General features: G+C 36.7%; 1 long non-coding RNA gene across 1 annotated transcript in view; it reads right to left on the reverse strand.

Moving 5' to 3' along the window:
- Nucleotides 1-268: 268 nt before the first annotated feature.
- Nucleotides 269-20,561, reverse strand: part of LOC150075110 (uncharacterized) — an 84,886-nt gene continuing 64,593 nt past the window's right edge. Inside the window, exon 3 of the long non-coding RNA XR_016547900.1 lies at nt 269-284. This is a non-coding gene — a long non-coding RNA (uncharacterized LOC150075110). The remainder of the gene's footprint in view (nt 285-20,561) is intronic.

The raw sequence follows: 20,561 nt of genomic DNA on the forward strand, positions 1-20,561 counted from the left end.
TATAAAGTCTGTATAGTCCTTTCTGGAAAACTACAGTCTTTATAAAATAAGTTTTTTGGATATCAGAAATTATGGCTTTTCATCCCGCTCTGAGATTTCTTCCCCACCTGTTAGTAAATGTACTGATTTCTTTTCTTTAACTTCCACTGCCTAACCCCTAATATATCAATCATCACAAACCCCTTAAATACATTTGAATTCATTTCAGCGTATGCGATTTACATACCAAAATAAAAAAACAAAATACTCACATGTTTTCTTAGTATTCGTCTTCTTCTTTTAAACTTGAAAAAAGAAATAATTTAGGTTTAGGGAGATGATTATATAATGGCAGTGTTTAGGGCAATATGTAAATAAATCGATATATAAATAGAAGTTGTATTTTTTTATTTCTTTTTTTGTGTACGTGTAATTTGGTTTTTTTAAGAGATGAAGTCTGCATTAATCTCTATTCCAGCAACTTTAATTAAAATAATAATTAATAGAGGGGTAGGGGAGGGAATCCCTCAGTATCTTTTTACATAAAGGTAAGCCGACCACTTATTATTATTCAAAGAAGAACCATCAACATGGCTTCCACCCAAACATTAGCGATCCGCACGCCATCTTTTATTTTCATGATTTTTTTCCCCCTTAAATCGTCCACTATAAGAAATCGGCACATCCCTGACCTCCAATAACCCTCCTCCTAAGTTTATTTTCACCCTCGGATGTCTTAATTCATCTCAATATGAATTAATACCAAAAAAAAGAAAGGAATGATCACAAAATATATTCATTTTTAGGTCTTCTGCTTTTTTTTTCGATGTACGCCATAATTAAGCCTTTATGCACTTCTTTTTAACAAAAGTGTATTGTCCGACAACTTTTCCATTTCTTTTTAACCCCAGCCTTATTGTTTTGAATTTCTTCCCACAGTTTTCCCTCCCGTATTTATTTATTTATTAGCGATCTTTTTTTTCCCCTGTTTTTTTTATCGTTTGGAAACAACAGCAGACGATACGAACAAACAGAAAATACGTGTGCACGTGATGTCTAATTGTGGTCCGGCCGACTAGTATACGTTGTACTTTCAACCCTTGTACGCTGATAATCAAAGTAATTACCCGATGCAAAAACCCCTCACGATCTAAGTCTACCAGATGGCTTTGCTGTTTAAAATGGCGGCTATACGGCAATTGCATGACGTCATAGGCGAAAGAGCTGCCTGGCCATAAAGATTCGCGCACACACACGCACACACTTTTTTTTTTGTTTTTGCATTTGCGTCTGTTTTTAAGCTTTTAACGATTGTGCGCATGACTAAGGATAGGAAGCAAAGGGTGTAGCGTGCTTACCGTATGTGTAGTGATCTCTCTCTTGTTTACCTCTCTTTCTCTCTCTCTCTCTCTCTCTCTCTCTTTCCCTCACTCGTGTTTGCATGTGTCACATGCAATGTGTGTGCGTGCGTGTGTACACCGTGCGCGCGCACATTTTTTCGCCCAAACGTTTGTTTGTAGTTCTGCGCATCCAACCAAATGCGCAGTGGATGGTGAAACTCAACTCCAGGCTTCCTGAGAGAGAGAAGGTAATAGCATCGTGATAAAAAGTATTGGCCCAATGGCTGAACTGCAAACAGATAAAGAAAACAAAAGAGGTTGTCATTTGAGTCCAGAAAAGCCGTTAACTTCGCTTTCCCAGGCATCGATTTCAACTTCTTTGAAGCGTAAAGCAATCTCCGAATACTTAGGTATCTTCGCTGTAATTATCTGTAAACTGAGGTGCTCCCAACTCTACATTTATCTACGTCGTAGTTTAATCTAAGCATAAAACATCTATCCGTCCCTTAACAACCGCATTAGCGTTCGTAATACGGCCCTAAAATTTTATAGTTGAATCTTAAGTTGTTTTTTTTTTTTTTACCAACTTTAAATTGAAAACAATTAACGCTCAGATCACCTTGCGCATCCATTTGTAAGAGATGATTCCCAAGGATGTTTAATAATAAAAGTATATCGGTAATGATGTTTATTTAAATGTAAGACTCAATTACTTCGGCGTGTTAGTGTGTTATGAATGGGGAAAAATCCAGCCGTTTTAAAAATGATTCTTTAAGGAGCATCATTCTCTTCTAACAATAATTATCGAATCTTTACGAAGATAGGATAAAGTCCATTGAAGTGCATCACCATTGTTTGCTAATATATACTGTTTTTTAATTACTAATTGGTAATTGAAAAATCTTACAATAATCATCATTGACCTTACAATAATCTTCACAATATATTCATCACTAACCACACAATAATCTTCACAATATTCATCATTGACCACACAATAATCTTCACAATATCATCATTGACCACACAATAATCTTCACAATAAATCATCATTGACCTCACAATATTCATCATTGACCTTATAATAATCTTCACAATATTCATCATTGACCTCATAATCTTCACAATAATCATCATTGACCTCATAATCTTCTTACCATAATATGGCCCTACAATCCTCTTACAATAATCATCATTTACCTTACAATAATCTTCACAATATGCATCATTGATCTTACAATAATCTTCACTATATTCATCATTGACCTTACAATAATCTTCACAATAATCATCGTTGACGTCATAATCTTACAAAAATCATCATAGACCTCATAATCTTCTTACAATAATCATCGTTGACCTCACAATCTTCTTACTATAATATGGCCCTACAATCTTCTTACAATAATCATCATTGACCTCATAATCTTCTTATAACCATCACTTATACGGCCTCATAATCATCACTCACAGTGTCCTTGCAATAATCATCATTGACCTCACAATCTTCTTACTATAATATGGCCCTACAATATTCTTACAATAAATGTATACCGTATTTTGGTAATTAAAAAATCTTACAATAATCATCACTGTCCTCACAATCTTCTTACAATAATCATCACTGTCCTCACAATCTTCTTAATAATAATCATCACCATTGTCCTCATAATCTTCTTACGATAATCATCATTGTCCTCACAGTCTTCTTAATAATAATTATAATTGTCCTCAAAATCTTCTTACAATAATCATCACTGTCCTCACAATCTTCTTACAATAATCATTGTCCTCACAATCTTCTTAATAATAATCATCATCATTGTCCTCACAATCTTCTTACAATAATCATCATTGTCCTCACAGTCTTCTTAATAATAATTATTATTGGCCTCAAAATCTTCTTGCAATAATCATCATTGGCCTCACAATCTTCTTACAATAATTATTGATCCTTTCTAAAGATGGGACAATGTTCATTGAAGTATATCAATATTAAACATAAAAATGGCCTGTTTTTTTTTAATTACCAATTGGTAAGTTAAACTCCACCATAACCAAAACTGTGATCATTTTTACTCTTTAAATGTCAGAGGGCGCATCGTTCCAGTAGCCCGTCGGGTTCCTAACGGGGTAGACGTACCCCGTAGTAACGGCAGGTTGAAATGGGCTGCTTCCGCTTCGGTCTATGCCCTCAGAGAGACTCAAAAAAAAAAAAAAAAAAACTTTCCCCTTTCTTTTGTGTGTTCAAAGTTACGGTATGTGTATGCTTAACCTAGGGGTGGGGTCGCTAGGGGAACTTCCTGTTAGCTCCACTTCCACAGTCCTATACAATAGATTCTGCTGTCATTGACCCCTGAACAGAAGGAAGGGTTTAACAAGGTAGAAAGTGGTGAAAGGATTGAAAATTTCTTTCCCGTTTACCCTACTCGGTAGAGGGGGGTTGTCTTAAAAAAATAAGAAAGATGTCTGAGTTAAATGGGGTTCTTAAATCGCCAAAAATCAGTTCGGGGGACAGTTGTTTTGAGGAAGACGATTTTTAAAAATAAGTTGGTCCCCTAATTTTATTCCTAGAAGAGATTTCCGAGGTAGTTCTTCTTCTATTTACCCTTTGGGTTCAGTGAACTCTCGAAGGGGAAGAGGTTACCTTTCTTGAGGGAACCCCGGCCGAGCAATAGATAAAAGAAACGCGCATCTGTTGTATAGATTTTTTTCTCTGGGGGTAAGGGGGAAAAGGGGTTCCAAAGAGAAAGAATACGTAAGGATAGATGTTCTTACTTGACCTCATCGTACATTATTCACGGCATACCAAATCTTTAGTATCAGACATCTGGGTTGGTGTCATTGTCTCTTGGGTGTGGGACAGTCCAGCGCCATTTTTTAAGCAACAACGTTTTTAATATCCACGTCCCGATTTGTTTTTTTTTAATTTCAACGTACCTTTAGATATATTATTCATCTAAAAATAATACATTTCCAGATTTAATAAAAGAAATTTAAAATGCGATGTTCTGTAGAGGGGAAGAGAAAAAATTGCCGATCATTTCCCTCATCAACCGCAATTTTCAGCCCTTCCTTCCCTCAATAACTCCATCCGATAACGAGTTTTTTTAAAAGAACTGGAACTAGTAACAATTTATAAACAGTTCCGAGTGGAACTAGTTACAATAACGCTATCCGTACCGAACCATAACCTCGTTCAGAAGTAGATTTTTTCCCCCCACTTAAATCTCATCACCTGCGTTCTTGGAAGGCAACGCGGCGTTTACTGCGTCTTATTTTTGTCCTCTTTACTATGCCATTATCGATTGGGCAGCGTGTCATCTCTTAGAAATTCTCTCAGGCTTTAAACTATCCCGAAGCCATAAGACGTCAATTATATACATAAACAATTAGATATTTACCGCTACGCGCGCTAATCAATATCCTCCCCTCCCCCCCACCATCCCCCCTCGAACGCCTTCGTTTTTATTGGCCGTTCGGCAAGCTGGGCGTCAGGCGGTGAAGTCTCCCCTCTGAAAACGCCATTCGCAAAAAAACGGTTTTTTTTGAAGCGAGTCCAAGCGCAGAAGAGAACTGAACCGCCACCTATCGGTGGTCGAATGCAAAAAATTGTAGCATTTTGGTTTTCTGAAATGGCATTTCGATGGAGTTTATTTATTATTATTTATTATTTATTTATTTATTATTTAGAAGCGCTAAAATGGAAACATTAATTGCGAACCCGATTTAAGAGACGAGACGGTGTTTGTTCTCGCGTGACGTTTTATGAATTTTAACGAAGCAAAAATTATCGGGACGGTTCTGCCAATGAAGAAAGACGTCACGTAAGATTGGATGAGAAGAAAACACTTCTTTGGATTGTTGGAATAAATTTGATAATGGACGGGACACATTGTGGTGTGTTGCCACACGGTTGTGGGTGTGAATGTGGCAAACGAGCACATTTTCAAAATGAATAGAACATTATTTGTAGAGTATGGCCTTTGGCACCGTCTTACTGCTGGCTGGTGGTCATTCCTGAGGCTGATAAGAAGCTGCTGAGAGAGAAAGCAAGAATAAAGAGGCAGACGTAAAAATGCCCTCAATTTTTGTTTTCTCTGCCCATCACACTCTTATTGTTTCTTGCGCCTTTTATTTCCTCTAACATTCAGTTTCTGTAAATTCTCTTTCTATATTTATATTCCTCTGTATATCTTTCTATTTTTCTCTCTCTCTTTATATATTTATATTTCTGTCTCGGTTTCTTTCTATATTTATATGTTTGTTTCTTTATGTATTCATATTTCTGTTTCTCTTTCTGTTTCTATCTATATTTATATCTCTGTCTCTATTCCTTTCTATCTCTCTATCTGCATTTATATCTCTGTCTATTTCTTTCTATCTTTCTCTCTGTTTCTTTATGTATTCATATTTCTGTCTCCACTTCTTTATATCTCTCTCTGTTTCTATTGATATTTATAATTCTGTCTCTATTTCTTCCTATCTCTCTCTCTCTCTCTGTTTCTATTTATCTCTGCCTTTATTTCTTTCTATCTCACTTTGTGTTTCTATTTGTCTATTTCTTTATTTCTCTCTCTCTCTCTTTCTGTGTTCCTATCTATCTCAGTCTCTCTCTCTCTATTTGTTTCTCTCTATATTTCTTTCTATCTCTCTCTCTCTCTCTGTTTCTATTTATCTCTCTCTGTCTCTCTTTCTATCTCGCTCTGTGTTTCCATCTCTCTCTCTCTCTCTCTCTCTCTCTCTCTTTGTTTCTATTTATCTCTGTCTCTATTTCTTTCTATCTCTCTCTCTCTCTCTGTGTTTCTATCTGTCTCTATTTCTTTCTCTCTCTCTCTCTGTTTCTATTTATCTCTGCCTTTATTTCTTTCTATCTCACTTTGTGTTTCTATTTGTCTATTTCTTTATTTCTCTCTCTCTTTCTGTGTTCCTATCTATCTCAGTCTCTCTCTCTCTCTATTTGTTTCTCTCTATATTTCTTTCTATCTCTCTCTCTCTCTCTGTTTCTATTTATCTCTCTCTGTCTCTCTTTCTTTCTATCTCGCTCTGTGTTTCCATCTCTCTCTCTCTCTCTCTCTCTCTCTCTCTCTCTCTCTCTCTCTCTCACTTTCTCTCTCTTTCTGTTTCTATCTATCTCAGTCTCTCTCTCTCTCTCTCTCTCTCTCTCTCACTTTCTCTCTCTTTCTGTTTCTATCTATCTCAGTCTCTCTCTCTCTCTCTCTCTCACTTTCTCTCTCTTTCTGTTTCTATCTATCTCAGTCTCTCTCTCTCTCTCTATTTCTTTCTTTTTATATTTCTTTCTATCTCTCTCTCTCTTTCTGTGTTTCTATCTATCTCAGTCTCTCTCTCTCTCTCTCTCTCTCTCTCTATTTCTTTCTTTCTATATTTCTTTCTTTCTATATTTCTTTCTATCTCTCTCTCTCTCTTTCTGTGTTTTTATCTATCTCAGTCTCTCTCTCTCTCTCTCTCTCTCTGTTTCTATTTATCTCTCTCTGTCTCTCTTTCTTTCTATCTCGCTCTGTGTTTCCATCTCTCTCTCTCTCTCTCTCTCTCTCTCTCTCTCTCTGTTTCTATCTATCTGTCTCTATTTCTTTCTATCTCTCTCTCACTTTCTCTCTCTTTCTGTTTCTATCTCTCTCTCACCTTCTCTCTCTTTCTGTTTCTATCTATCTCTGTCCCTCTTTCTATCTCGCTCTGTGCTTCCATCTCTCTCTCTCTCTCTCATTGTTTCTATCTATCTTTGTCTCTATTTCTTCCTTTCTATATATCTCTCTCTCTGTTTCTATGTATCTCTGCCTCTGTTTCTTTCTCTCTCGCTGTTTCTTTTTGTATTTCAGTCTATTTCTTTCAATATTTGTCTCTCTATTTCTTTTTCTCTCTACTTCTTTTTATCTCTCTCTCTGTTCCTTCTACATTCCTCTCTATTCCTTTCTTATTTATTTAATTTATTATTTTTCTATCAAATATATTTTTCAGAGTAATAAAAAGTAATAATTATAATATTTTTATTATCGTTCTTTATTTTATTATACAGTACTTATATTATTTTTCATTTCCTATTATAAATAATAAAACAATTAGTTTTATCTTTTTCATTTCATTCTCTCTCGCGCACGCAGAAAAATTGCAAACAACTACCAGAACCATCAACAAGCCAAAAGAAAACAAACAAAAATCATCTTAAAATAACAAAAAGGCCATTTCTTAACACTTAAGCAATAGCAAAATAACACTTATCCTCACTCCATCTCTCTCTCCGCTTCCTTTTCCTCGTGGTGCCTATTATTTTGGCATCTGTCTATTCAACTCTCACCCAGACGCACGTGGTCACACCAAAAGTAAAGGAATAACTCGAGAAACAGTCTAAAAACCTTACTTACAGTTGGAGAACACTTCTTAGGAGACGAAAAAACTTCGCACAAGGGGTAGGGGTCACTTTTCCCTCGAAAATTATCCAAAAACCGCTAAAACCGCGTTCCTTAAGCAACCCACAGAGGAGCGCACCACCGATATAAACAGCAAACTGTATTCCACCGGTGTGACTGCCCTCGGAGCAACCACCTTTACACCTGCTGGTCTTACGGATAAGGGGGGCCCTAGGAGGCCATTGCACGAGACGTATACGGTGGGAGTGAAGGGTGAAAAGAAAGGGGGAATAAGAGAGAGACGTGGAAAAAAAAAATGGAAGGGGAGAGGTGTAGTCTCTTGCCGGTACTCTAAACATGACGGGGATGCTCGCGAGAGGCCCACTAGGGTTGCCAAGATTTTTTTTTATACCCTTACTCCTAAAGGGGCAATAGCTTCTTGTTACAAGTGTTCAAACACTATCAGGTGTGACGTAGTTTCATCTAATTTGTTTCAGTTTTTCGTTTATGTAGTACCAGGGGGGTGGGCCCATCAACGTGCGTAATATGGAAGCATCAGTTTGATCCTTGGTTGAGTTTCTTAGTGAATGCTGGATTCAGTTCTTCGTTTTTTGTCTTCCTTATGCCACGAGTCTTATCTGGTAGGACAGGACGTTCACCCCATCGTAAAAGGTACTGAAACTTTTTCCGGGATATTTATTTGATCTATTAAGAATAACTTTGACTTTATGTTGCGTTAATAGAACTGCTTATCTTCTTAAGATAGTTTTATAGAGAATAAGATTGTGGTTGGAAAGAAAAAAATTTCAAGAAACTTATTCTGGAAAGTTACCGATCTTGTTTTTGTATATTGTCAATTGTAGGATTTAATCTTAATTAAATTATGATTTCAATCTTTGTAGGGTACTCTCGATTTTATTTTAGAATATGTTTGATTGCAAATATGCCCGTCAGATGGGTTTTATCCAAAGAGTCTTTGATTATCCAAGGAGTCTGTGTACTTCAATATTTGCTGTATTATTATAATATAAAGATTTTGTAAAGTACCTCAAAGTTGTATTTAGCAGTTTATCTTTTCTCATTTGTCTGAGATTCTTTCTGCCAACAACTTTTTCAAAAGCCCATTGAAGATTCTTAGGCCCTGGGGACATTGCTGGATTATCCACTGGGTACCCAGTGGATAATCCAGCCCTGGGTAACGCCTTCCACCTTCTCCAATAACACAGGAGTTGCCCAAAGATCTCATCTTTCACCCACTCATTTTATCCTGTATATTAGTGATCTATGTCCCTCCACTGACTGGAAATCCAGTCCATAGTTTTACTATTGATAGTTCTCTGCATTTTAGTTCCAGTTCTACAAACCCTGTTCTGTCTAAACAGGTACAACTTCTCGGATATCCACAAGAGTTCGTTAAATTTTGATCTCCAGGCAAGCTATAGAAAGATTGGTCTCTTTTCTAGTAGGAAGATTCAATCCTCCTGCTCGCACGCTCATCTTCAACAACAATCAGATTTCTACATAAGATTGCACATCTTTACTAGGGATAAACTGACTCCTAACAAATATTGGATTATCTCTAGTTTCTACCGTAAATTTCCTCTAAATTATCCACCCTGTATAAATCCCAAATTTGCCCTACCATAAATATAATTTGCCCTACCATTAAACTCTCCTCACTCTTTCACATCAACCTTCAGTTTCTGCTGCTGTATCCTTTTCTGTGGATATTCCATGAACACTTCAAAACCAGTCCAAACATGTGCTCAAACTATTCAACATAAACTTAACGATCAACTCCAAACTCATCAAACTTTTTCTCTTCCTCATTTATCTTTCCTAATTCTAATTCTCTGGAACAGCCTTTTTCTTACATATTTCCTAAAAATGAAGCTACAGAAATTCTAGCGCAATGTCTTTTCAATCTTTAGGTCAAAAGATATCTGTTTATTGACATACAACCTTAAGCACCATCTAAGATGTGCTTTAACGTACCATCTTCAGCTCCTGTTGTCAGACAGCTTTTACGTGTTCTTGCCACAGACCAGGACATCCTAAAGATTTTATAAATATCTGAAATGTCAAGGGATTGTTTGGGATTTCTTCAGGTTCCATATCATTTTTTGGAGTTACCATGTAAAAAAATTTACAATAATCCCTAGGGACACCTCAAGACCTTATCGTACCTTGAATTTCTAATTTAATACAGTCACTTGTCATTTAAGAACAGCTGCATCAAAGTTATCAGAGGATGGTTAGTAACACGTGTCATCAACTTACTTTACCAGCTCAATAAGACAGAGTGGCTGAAGATAACCTAGCTGGTGTTGAAAAGGAGAATAAATGATTCTCAATAAAGCATCAGATTTTATCCCACAAACAATGGCTGAAGTTGTATATATATAATATCAACTATCAAGAAATTCTAAGACTTGGAACTAGAACTTCAAAAACTCGTAAAGATCAAATTAGAACCCGAAGAAAGGTGTATGAGGTGTTTGTCTAGACATTAATGTACATACCTTTCTTTCCCGCTGTTGAGTACGTGCCCTGCAGTTCCCTTTATCGGTCTGGAACGAGACATTCCCAGGGAGATAAATAAGTCCACATTAAGAATACGCGATGTAAGTGAACAGGTTTATTATAGATGGGTTCAATGAAGACAACTACTGTGTACAGTACAAAGCCCGAGAGTTTGGACTTGGATTCGAAGGATCAGATTACCGAAACAATCAATGTACCCACTCCCCTGCAACTTTGCAATGTCTCGTTGGAACCACAGCTGTGTGTGTTCAAGTGGCTCGAGAAAATGTCAGAAGGTAGACAGCAGGTGAACGTCTGACTGCCCATGATAAAGTCGTACATTTACAGGAAGAAATTAAAAGATTTTTTTCTTTGGTTTTTTCTTTCTTTCCACATGCCATATTAAAGTCCATTAGTGTATTAATTTACCGCGTGGTGTTATGATGATGGCTCTTCGCACCTGTTTGGTTAGCTCAGGTTTCTTAGTTCACCATAACAATCTGTGGAATTTCAAGAATATTTGCTCTTTTATTGTTGAAAGAATAAGAAGTTAATTGGGAGTTTAAGTTTTCATCCCGGGATTCGTGTTTTGTTTTTTTTAAAATAGACAAGTGCAATAAGATGTTTTTATAGTTAAAGAAAAACAACAGCTAGGGTGTCCTTTTCAAATATGGAGCATCTTAGATGGAGGACAAAATTGAAAATGCTTTATTAATAGACATTCTTTTGACTAAGAATCTAAGCTCCATCTAAGAATCCCTAAAACTCCTTTTCTTTACAAACCTTAATGTTTTGGGATAATTTTATCTGTAGACTCGACATATGGTTGTTGTTGGGTTTTAGAAGCATCAGAGACTTAAGCTGGGTGTATACTGTCTATAAATTGTGTACTCTGAGGTCGATTTCTTTTTCGCTGGATGAAAAACCAGAGTTTTTGGGTCTGTCCGTCGCCTGAGACCGATTAACTTACCCACGTTGAGAAAAAGGCCCATAAACATTCCTCCCGTCATATATGGGACTCGAACTCAGGTCTTTTCCAATCTGTGTGGGGGGGACAGCAATAGAGCTGTGCTATCCACCAGGGCCTCGAAATGTGGGTCAAAAAGAGTATTCTCTTTAATAATATTTTTGATAACCTTCATATCATGAATGAAGGTTATCGTAATTTTAGCCATAAATGTGTATTACTTGAGTGAGGAGAGTTAAGGGGCTGTCGAAAAAGGAGACTTCTTTGCATATGTCCCTTTTTGTTGTTGATTTTAAGGAGCATTGGAATTTTAGGCCATATTAGCTGTTTTTCCGGGATGGAAAGCCTACTCCATGTCCACCTTCCTAGAGATCTGCTAACTGCAGCTCAGCCTGAACAAATTTAAGAATTCTTTCGGTCTCAGACGGGATTCGAACCTAGGCCAATCCAAACGAGTGACAAGTACAAATCGAACTCCCTTTTTTTGTATTTTATAAACAAAGAATTCAATTTTAGCCTTCCAGCGTCATTAGTTTTGGTTGGCGTGGAATTAGTTTCGTGTATTAACAATAACTCTTCCAAAGGCGCAATTAATTCAAATTTTTGAGCGTGTAGCGCGTTTAATTTCTGATAACATTCTTCGGAGGAGGCATTTTTAATGAGCAAAGTTTGCTGGTGGAATGCATTATGTTGATATCCATAAAGAAAGCAGTGATGTCATATCGATTCCAGCAATGACACGCAGTAATAATTAACTTTAACGAGTACCATCTGGCTTATTATGAAGTGGTGTTGCGCGGTACAGTACCTCGATTCCGATTGCTATCTTCTAAGCGCGCGTGCACACCCACATCCACCCACACAAGCGTCGTCTGTTTTGGTATTATAGAGGAATGTCTTTTGTCGCGAACACGGCGCAAAAACAAAACGCAAAAACTCAATTAGGAAGACGCGACTCGAAGTCATTGCTAAGGGAGAATAAGCGCAGTTGGCTAGAGGGGATGGGTGGTGATTGGATGGGGGGGGAGATGAATAGTAGAAGCACGAAGTAATACCCTATCAGTAAAAGTAATTTATCAAGTAATTGGCGAAGACAGAGCACCTCAGTTAGACGGAACGGCTCAGTCCTGGTTGCCTTGGGGCGTCTACGTGTGGAATAAGAGCGAGTGCAGATCGACAATAAATAATTAATGGGGGGACATCGCATCAGAAGGCCAGTGAGGTAAATTGGTTTTGTAGGCCCGGAGAAGTTGGGAATGAAATAGTTTGCACCGGGAGATGGGCTGTTGCTACGTGTCACGTGCTTCTAAAGTGCAGGTGGGGGGGTGAGGTCGTGTGCTCGTAGGAAACCAAAGTGCTCGGAGAAGCTGAGTGAAGATGCTATTTGCAGATGGAAAGTGAATCGGATGCTTTTTTATCTTCAAATGAGGCAGACTATACTGTACCAGTTGGCAAGCATCCAAATTATCCAACGTATGGATTTTATTGAGAGAGAGAGTGAGAGAGAGAGAGGAAGAAGAAGAAGAAGAAATAGAGTGAAAGAGAGAGAGAGAAGAAGAAGAAATAGAGTGAAAGAGAGAGAGAGAGGAAGAAGTAGAAGAAATAGAGTGAAAGAGAAGGAGAGAGAGAGAGAGAGAGGAAAAGAAGAAATAGAGTGATAGAGAGAGAGTGAGAGAGAGGAAGAAGAAGAAGAAATATAGAGTGAAAGAGAGAGAGAGAGGAAGAAGTAGAAGAAATAGAGTGAAAGAGAAGGAGAGAGAGAGAGGAAGAAGAAGAAGAAATAGAGTGATAGAGAGAGAGAGAGAGAGAGAGAGAGAGAGAGAGAGAGAGGAAGAAGAAGAAATATAGAGTGAAAGAGAGAGAGAGAGAGAGAGAGAGGGGAAGAAGAAATAGTGAAAGAGAGAGAGAGAGAGGAAGAAGAAATAGTGAAAGAGAGAGGAGGAAGAATAAATAGAGAAATGAAGAGAAGGTGGAAGAAGAAATAGAGAGGAAGAAGAAATAGAGAAAGAATGAGAGAGGAAGAAGAAGAACAAATAGAGAGCGGAAGGGAGAGAGGAAGAAGAAGAAATAGTGAAAGAGAGAGGAGGAAAAATAAATAGAGAAATCGAGAGAGAAGGTGGAAGAAATAGAGAAAGAAAGAGAGAGAGAGAGAGGGAGGAAGAAGAAATAGAGAAAGTAGGGAAGTAGAAGAAGATAAAATGAAAGATGAGTAAGAAAGCAGACAGAATGAGAGAAGAGAAAAACAAACGAGAGAAAGAGAGAAAAAAGATTAATAAAAACTGGAGAAAGAAGAAAGAAAAAGTGAAGAGAGAAAGAGAGAAAAAAGAGGAATAAAAACTGGAGAAAGAAGAAAGAAAAAGTGAACAGAGAAAGAAGAAAGAAAAAGTGAACAGAGAAAGAAGAAAGAAAAAGTGAACAGAGAAAGAGAGAGAGAAGAGAAAGGAATAATACCTAGAGAAAGAAGAAAAAGAGAAAAAGTGAAGAGAAAAAAACGGATTGAGAGAAAAGAAGAGAAGAAACAAAGGAAAAAAAATAGAGAAGGGAATAGGGGAGAAAGAAAATACAGAGTGAGAAAGAAAAACTGGAAGAGAGAGAGAGAAAACAAGGGAGAAAGCGAATAAAGAGAGAATAGAGAAGAGAGGCGATGAAGAAGTGGAAGAACGATAGAGAGAAGTGAAGATTAAGAGACAAATGGAGAAAAAGGAGAGAGAGAGAGAAACTAGAGGAGAGGAAAAGAGAAGAAAAACTAAAGAAAGAAAGAAATAAAAAAGTGAAGACAGAGAGAGAGAAAGAAAACAGGAAGCAAATAGAAAAAAGATTGAGAGAAAAGTAGAGAAGAAGAATGAGAAAGAAGAAAAAAGGAGAGAGAGAGAAGAGAGAAAACAAGGAGGGAGAAGAAAGAGAATAAAGGAGAGGGGCAAAGGAGAAAAGGAAGAACGATAGAGAGAAGTGAAGATAAAGAGACAAATGGGGGGAAAAGGAGGAAGAGAGAGTGAGAAGGAGATCATTTTTATCTCATAGTATTAAAGATGCGATTTGGCGTAGTTGAAAAGAAACTGCCACAAACTGAGACATCAAATGTCAAACCTGAAGTACAGACAGGAAGTGTCTTGTCATTTATAAGAATAATTTATTGAACTTTCTTTATCCATGAAGACTATTTCCTTTCATTTAGAAAATTTTTGTTTTTCGTCTACTTATCTGAACGCATGGCGTTCGTATTGCACGCTACAGTTCACATTTCATAATTATGCAAATATCTGTTCGGGGCCGCTTAAATTATGCTAATGCGATCTTGCCACCGACGAAAACATGTCGGAAAATCGTAGTTGAATCTCAAATTCGATCAAAAATGCATTTATTCAATTATTAAAGGGCCGCTCGCGTTTGAATAGTGAAGGGGTATGCCGCGCAATATCTAAGAAACAGTTTGCAGCCATCAGGCGTTGTGTTTCATTGGCAAACACCTTGGGCTACGGCACTCAACTAAAATATTTAACGGCTTTCTTCATCTCCCAAATTACAGAAGTAGATCGATCAGTAATTTTCGCATCCCCCCAAGGCTCAAGGATATTTATAAGGTCCTTTTTATTCCTTAAGAGTTCCGCGTTACAGTTTAATTAGCCAATTTCTTGTATTGGTTGAAACCAACTTGGTAATTTCCTAATCTTAAAAATAAGAAATATATAAGACAAACTATGGTAAGGAAAGAACCCATGAATCCTTCTGCTGATAATGCGCGAATTCATTTATGCTGAATTGGATTGGCTAGTTTAAGCACGAGGAAAAGCAAGGCCATTAGGCCTCGATATAGTGTCTATAACTTGTAATTATTATACGTTGGTTATTTTAGGGATGAAAAACTAAACTATTCTTGTGTGGGAGAAAACAGTAAGTTTGTTAGATTTATCCAGCGATATTAACAGAAATAACAGAACAGTATCAATCCATATTTATTACCATAAAAGATTTCACCGACTTTCTAACTTGAAGGGTGTACATTGACCGATCATTATCGACATGTAACATCAAGAAAAGTTACCAAAATACACATCAATGATTACAAGGGTAAACATCAATACAAGAAACAGTAATTGCAATAATTATATGTTCGTATACAATAATTACTTTCATTTTGTTTGTTTAATAGCTTGTACACAATGACTAGGCCACGACAACTTCCTGTTCTTGTCCATAGTTTTGTTCTTCAGTAGTCTAAAACTGAATGGGTGGTCCATCCCACTCATTACATTTTCTTTGTGCGATGTCTTATCACCAAAGTCGTGCGGGTCTGGGCCCAAGGCGTTGAAGAGCTCCAGCGTGTCGGCTTGAAATATTTTCTTCAGATATGATAGGAGTAATTGTAGAGTCCAGCATGAAGTTCTATGAACAGTGCAGAGAGGCTGCTAGAACAGCATTTAGTACTTCGACGTTCAGGATTTTACTAGTAGAACAAAGAGGTAATTATTTCATTGCTTTGGTTAAGATCTTGACTCCTGTATACAAGTTTTGAAGTTCCATTTTAGGAAGAATCTGTTGGAAAGGATGCAGCTAAAAACAACAAGAGACTTCAGTTTTGTAAATTACAATGTCTCACAATCAGATGTCTATTGGATGACTTTGAGGCGTTTAAGGTTTTAAAGGGCTTCAGTAAATCAAGTGATGGAGATATATTTTTTTCTTCCTCAGGTGGTACAAACGTACTCGAGGAAGGATGGCTGTTGTAGACTGGATATAAGGAAATGCTCTTTCAACCAAAAGGTTACTAACTGTTGGGTGAAGATTCTTTTGTAGGACTACTGGATGTCTATTGTTTTACATTTTAAATTCAATTAAATTAAATAATAACCACGATAATCGAGCCTCCTGATTGAGAATCTTTCTTAGCTGATCCTTTTATGGATAAGCTAATTTCTTAGAATACGAAGGAAGCCTTTTCTTCATCACCCGCAAGACCAGTATGCATTTTTCTTGTAAAATTGATTTTTCTCTAAAAAGTATTTAATAAAAAATTCCAACCAGATTGGTGGGAGGTTTATTGATGGTATTAACGAGCGTTTCTTCCATTTGATGAGTTGGTATACGTAAATTCAAAAGGAAGGCAAAATATATATTGGATCCATGAACATAAAGATAACCTAGAAAGTGACGCAGCAAAGGATTATTTAAGATTTGTTTTTATTTCATCTAATGTTTGGTGAAAAGTAATGGGCAAATGAGACTGTAAGAGATTTAAATCGCCCGTAATTCGATATGAAGTAAGTATAAAAGATTAAAATTTCTAAGATCAGGATACTAAAAACATGTTCATAAATCTTCAGCTATAAATCTTTTAATTTTTAAGCAATTTGTCTTTTTTAATACTAAACCATCATTTTACATCTTTTATTCAAAATTTTATGGATCTTCGGCAGACTCTTCAAGTTTTTGTAGAGTATGCATCATGAAAATTCCCAAAGATTTTTAGCTCTTCTGACCTGAATTACAGTAAGTGGAATCAGTATGCGTATGAGAATTGAATGAGAATTAATATAATTTGGAAGTGACTCTGTGTGGTGATCATCCATGGATTAATTTTTGAAATTAACCATTCTTTTTACACGTTGATAATTCAAAGTTAGTTTATTGAGTGCTTTGGCCTAATTCATGAACTTACAAAGCTGACCCTCAAGGATCCTTGCTGTTATCAGATCATACAGGAGCTGTTAATAATCCTTACTTAAAATTTTACATTTCGGGACTTAAAAATCAAGGGGTAAGACTCCAACTACTGTGCTAGGAGATTAAATCAATCTTTTAGAAGAATCTTTGGTAGAAAACTCATCTTATTAATTCGGAATTAGACCCTCATTATAAGAAGACAGAAATGTGAGGATAAAAGTTCAGATTTTCAAACCATACGGTCTGTAAATTCTATCTGGGGTTTACCCTGATTTCGGGATGAAAAATCCTCGCTTGAGAGAAGAAGTAACTTAGAAAGCGCCTTTATTCGCGTACATGGATGAAGGCACTTTTTATGAATGAATAAACTGGTATCAAAACTTATACAGAAATGAAAATCCACCATGCCTTGCAATAAATAAGAAGCTAAAGCTGCCGCTGAAGACATTTATCATCAGAAAAGACATTAAATGAACCTAAGAAAATGAACCCATCAACAGCAAACTATTATAGACTGATAGTAATCATTTTCTTACTGCTCAAAGTATTCGATCAGCTTTCGAAAACGTCACGATAAACTCCCTAAAGATAATTCTTGAAAGATACTTCGCTTTGAAGGTGCCCCTCTTCTGACAATCCTTAATATCTTAAGACCAAGGAAGTTAAAAATTAATTGTGAAGTCAGTGTTTCTTGTATTGAGAGAAAGGGGCTTTCCCCCAAGGGGGTCCCTATCAGCGACTCTTTTCATGATTTCTTTGGAATCGTTTCTGACATCACACCAGGATTTCACAAGTTTCATAACTTTTTACAGAAATAGACGACTCAGAACAAATGGGAAATATAAGTGAAAACGTCTCAAGATTTGGTCATCCGCTTTGGAGAGCTGCAAGGCAAAGTTCTTTTCCATAGAATACTAGATCTAGATCATGAACCGGATCTATGATTCTCCTCTAACTGTCTCAAGATTTGCACTTCGTGTTAGGCGTGGAAGGAGAGTAAATATAGGAAGAAGCAGGAATATGACCAGAAATTAGAAATGAGTTAATACACGTACTGTATTAGAAGCAGAGAGCTTTTAATATGTATATCAGACATATTAGAAGCTCTGCCACACTAAGATTACAATCTTAGTCATACAGTAACAATAAATACACCATGACGCTCTCCAAACTAATAACTGGGGTACTGGAAGCCTTCTCAACAACAGAAATCATTAAGATCCAAAAAAACCATCAAAACTTAACTCCTATTTACCACTCAGTCTCATTCCTCAAACCTCCATACCATTAAAGGATATCCAAGGAAAATAGACCTATATATGTACGCCAATGACAGGAAATATGACAGAAGTTCAAGAAAACATATACAAATACACTCAATAGGCAAAAAATTATGAAGCGTTATTCGGTATCTAGTAGGGCCACCTTTTACCCGAGTTGCAGCCTTGCGCACGTCTTGGCATGGATTCCACCAGGGATCTGAGAGAGTCCAGTTCCAGATTTTGCCATTCTTTCATCAGGATATTGTTGCTGCTGTATTGAAGTTGGAAGGGAACTGCGAAGCTAAACTGTTCTTTCCAACATTTTAAACTGGATTCGGATCTGCAGCGATTGTTTTTTTCAATTGTGGCTCCTGCTAGACTTTCTCCAAAAATAACGCCTGTTTTAACCATGATCGAATCGAATAAGAAGCTCCAGGCAAGCGTATAGTATTTATGTGATAGAAGGAACTTTTGATCTTACCATACAACTTACATTTGAATACTAAAAATAAAAATAAAAACTTAAATAATATTTAAGAAATTTCTAGAATATTCAAAAATATTCCATAAAGGTGTAGAACATTTCTGAATGTGGTAGAACATTGTAGAAGATTCCTGACGTTGTATATGGTTCTAGAAAATGAGAGTCAATATTATAGAAGAGTGTAGATGATTCTAAAGTGTTTCGCAAATGATATGAAGTGTTTTGTGATAAAAAGAAATAAGGAACTAAGTGTTGAAAAAAGAACTGCTCTTATAACTCTGTATAAAGAAAGTTATTCTATAAGAAATATTGGCAGAAAACGAGGTGTCATTTCAAGGAGTAGATTCTACGATTCAAGGAGATTGGCAGTTTAAAGGACAAACCACGATCAGGACGACCGTCCATAACAACGGAAGCACAAGATAAGAGCATACCACTGATTTCTAAACACAATCTACGACTTACTGCACCTGAAATCCAAACTGAGTTCAATACCAGAGAAACTCCCATGTCTACATCCATTGTAAACCTTCGTCTTAAACAAGCAGGACTTCATGGTCTTGTAGCTGTCCGGAAACCCTTAATAAAAACCGGAAAATAGAAAGAAACGGTTGGCTTGAACTAAGAGCCATCAACATTGGACAATTGAAGAGTGGAAAAACATTCTGTGGACGGATGAACACAAATTTGAAGTTTTTGGATCCAAGTGCAGAGTTTGTGAGACGATCGACGAAAATCTGATGAAAGAATGGTGCCACATTGCTCAGTGCGGTGGTTCCATCATGAGCTGGGGTTGTTTCTGATTTTCTGCAGTGGGTGACATCGTCAGAATTTAAGATATTTTAAGAAAAGAAGGCTGCAAAACATTCTCGAACATAATGCAATACTCTTCGACTTCGTGGAGGAAATTTTATATTACAACAAGACAATGACTCGAAGCATAGCTCCAAGCTGTACAAAGACTTTTTAGAAACTAACCAACAGAAGGGAGTATTGCAAATTATGGTGCGGCCACTTCAATCGCTTGACTTAAACCTAATAGAGCTTTTATGGAATCATCTAAATCGTCAAATCTGTGGAGTCTGCCCATCTTCACAAAGTTTATAGGAAACCTTGCAGAATATACGCTTTTATCCCAAACTTTTTGATCAGAGTGTACGTACAGCATGTAATATAGTTTTGCACAGATCTATTTATATAATTCGCATTCTCCTCCCATATTTATACAATCTCGTTGACCTACAAGCTACTGCTGTTCAAGGGAATGTATCATTTAATCTAGTAGAAAACGAGTCCATTGGTTTGAATTCAACATTAAAGAAATTTGACTTTAAAATCTTCTCTAATTTGATCTGATGAAAGTGATAGGAGTAAAGTCTTCAAAGCAAATAAACTAAAGTTTCAACAAGCTCAAAAACATTTGATTACAACACTTCCACTCACTTTGTCCCTTTGATACAAAACTTAGTAGATAACATCTTCTCGTTGCTTTAAATTTCATCGTTTGCAGTCCCACTCTCCACACGAGCGCAATATCATCAGCATATCTTAAATCGGTGAAGTTTCTTAACACCCTTCAGCTATTCTCTTTGTTTAGGATTTTATTGGGTACGTAGGCCTGTAAGGTGATGCACATGAACACCTTTGTTTCGATTCGTTTCTGAATTCAGCACTTTATTTATTCTTAATGGTGCGATCTACTTCCAGTGTAAATTGGTTGCATGCCTCAAGTCTTTTTCCATTCTATGTTAAGGCTGTTATTAGCTGATTGCTATCAAGTGAACTAAAACTCTTATTTATGACAACAGACAATCGCTTTAAATTTACTCTACTCTTTCTATACTGCATTGTCAAAAGGAACCGGATGCCTGTATGTTTTACCAAAATCTTCTATTGATACAATAAATGTGATTATTACATTGTATCTTCTTCGGCGGGGCTTTGATGCAATTTTTGATAGCAGGGAGGCGATATTTTGGT

This window comes from Mastigoproctus giganteus, chromosome 14 (genome assembly GCF_048544385.1).
Source record: "Mastigoproctus giganteus isolate SK-2022 chromosome 14, ASM4854438v1, whole genome shotgun sequence".
NCBI lineage: Eukaryota > Metazoa > Arthropoda > Arachnida > Uropygi > Thelyphonidae > Mastigoproctus > Mastigoproctus giganteus.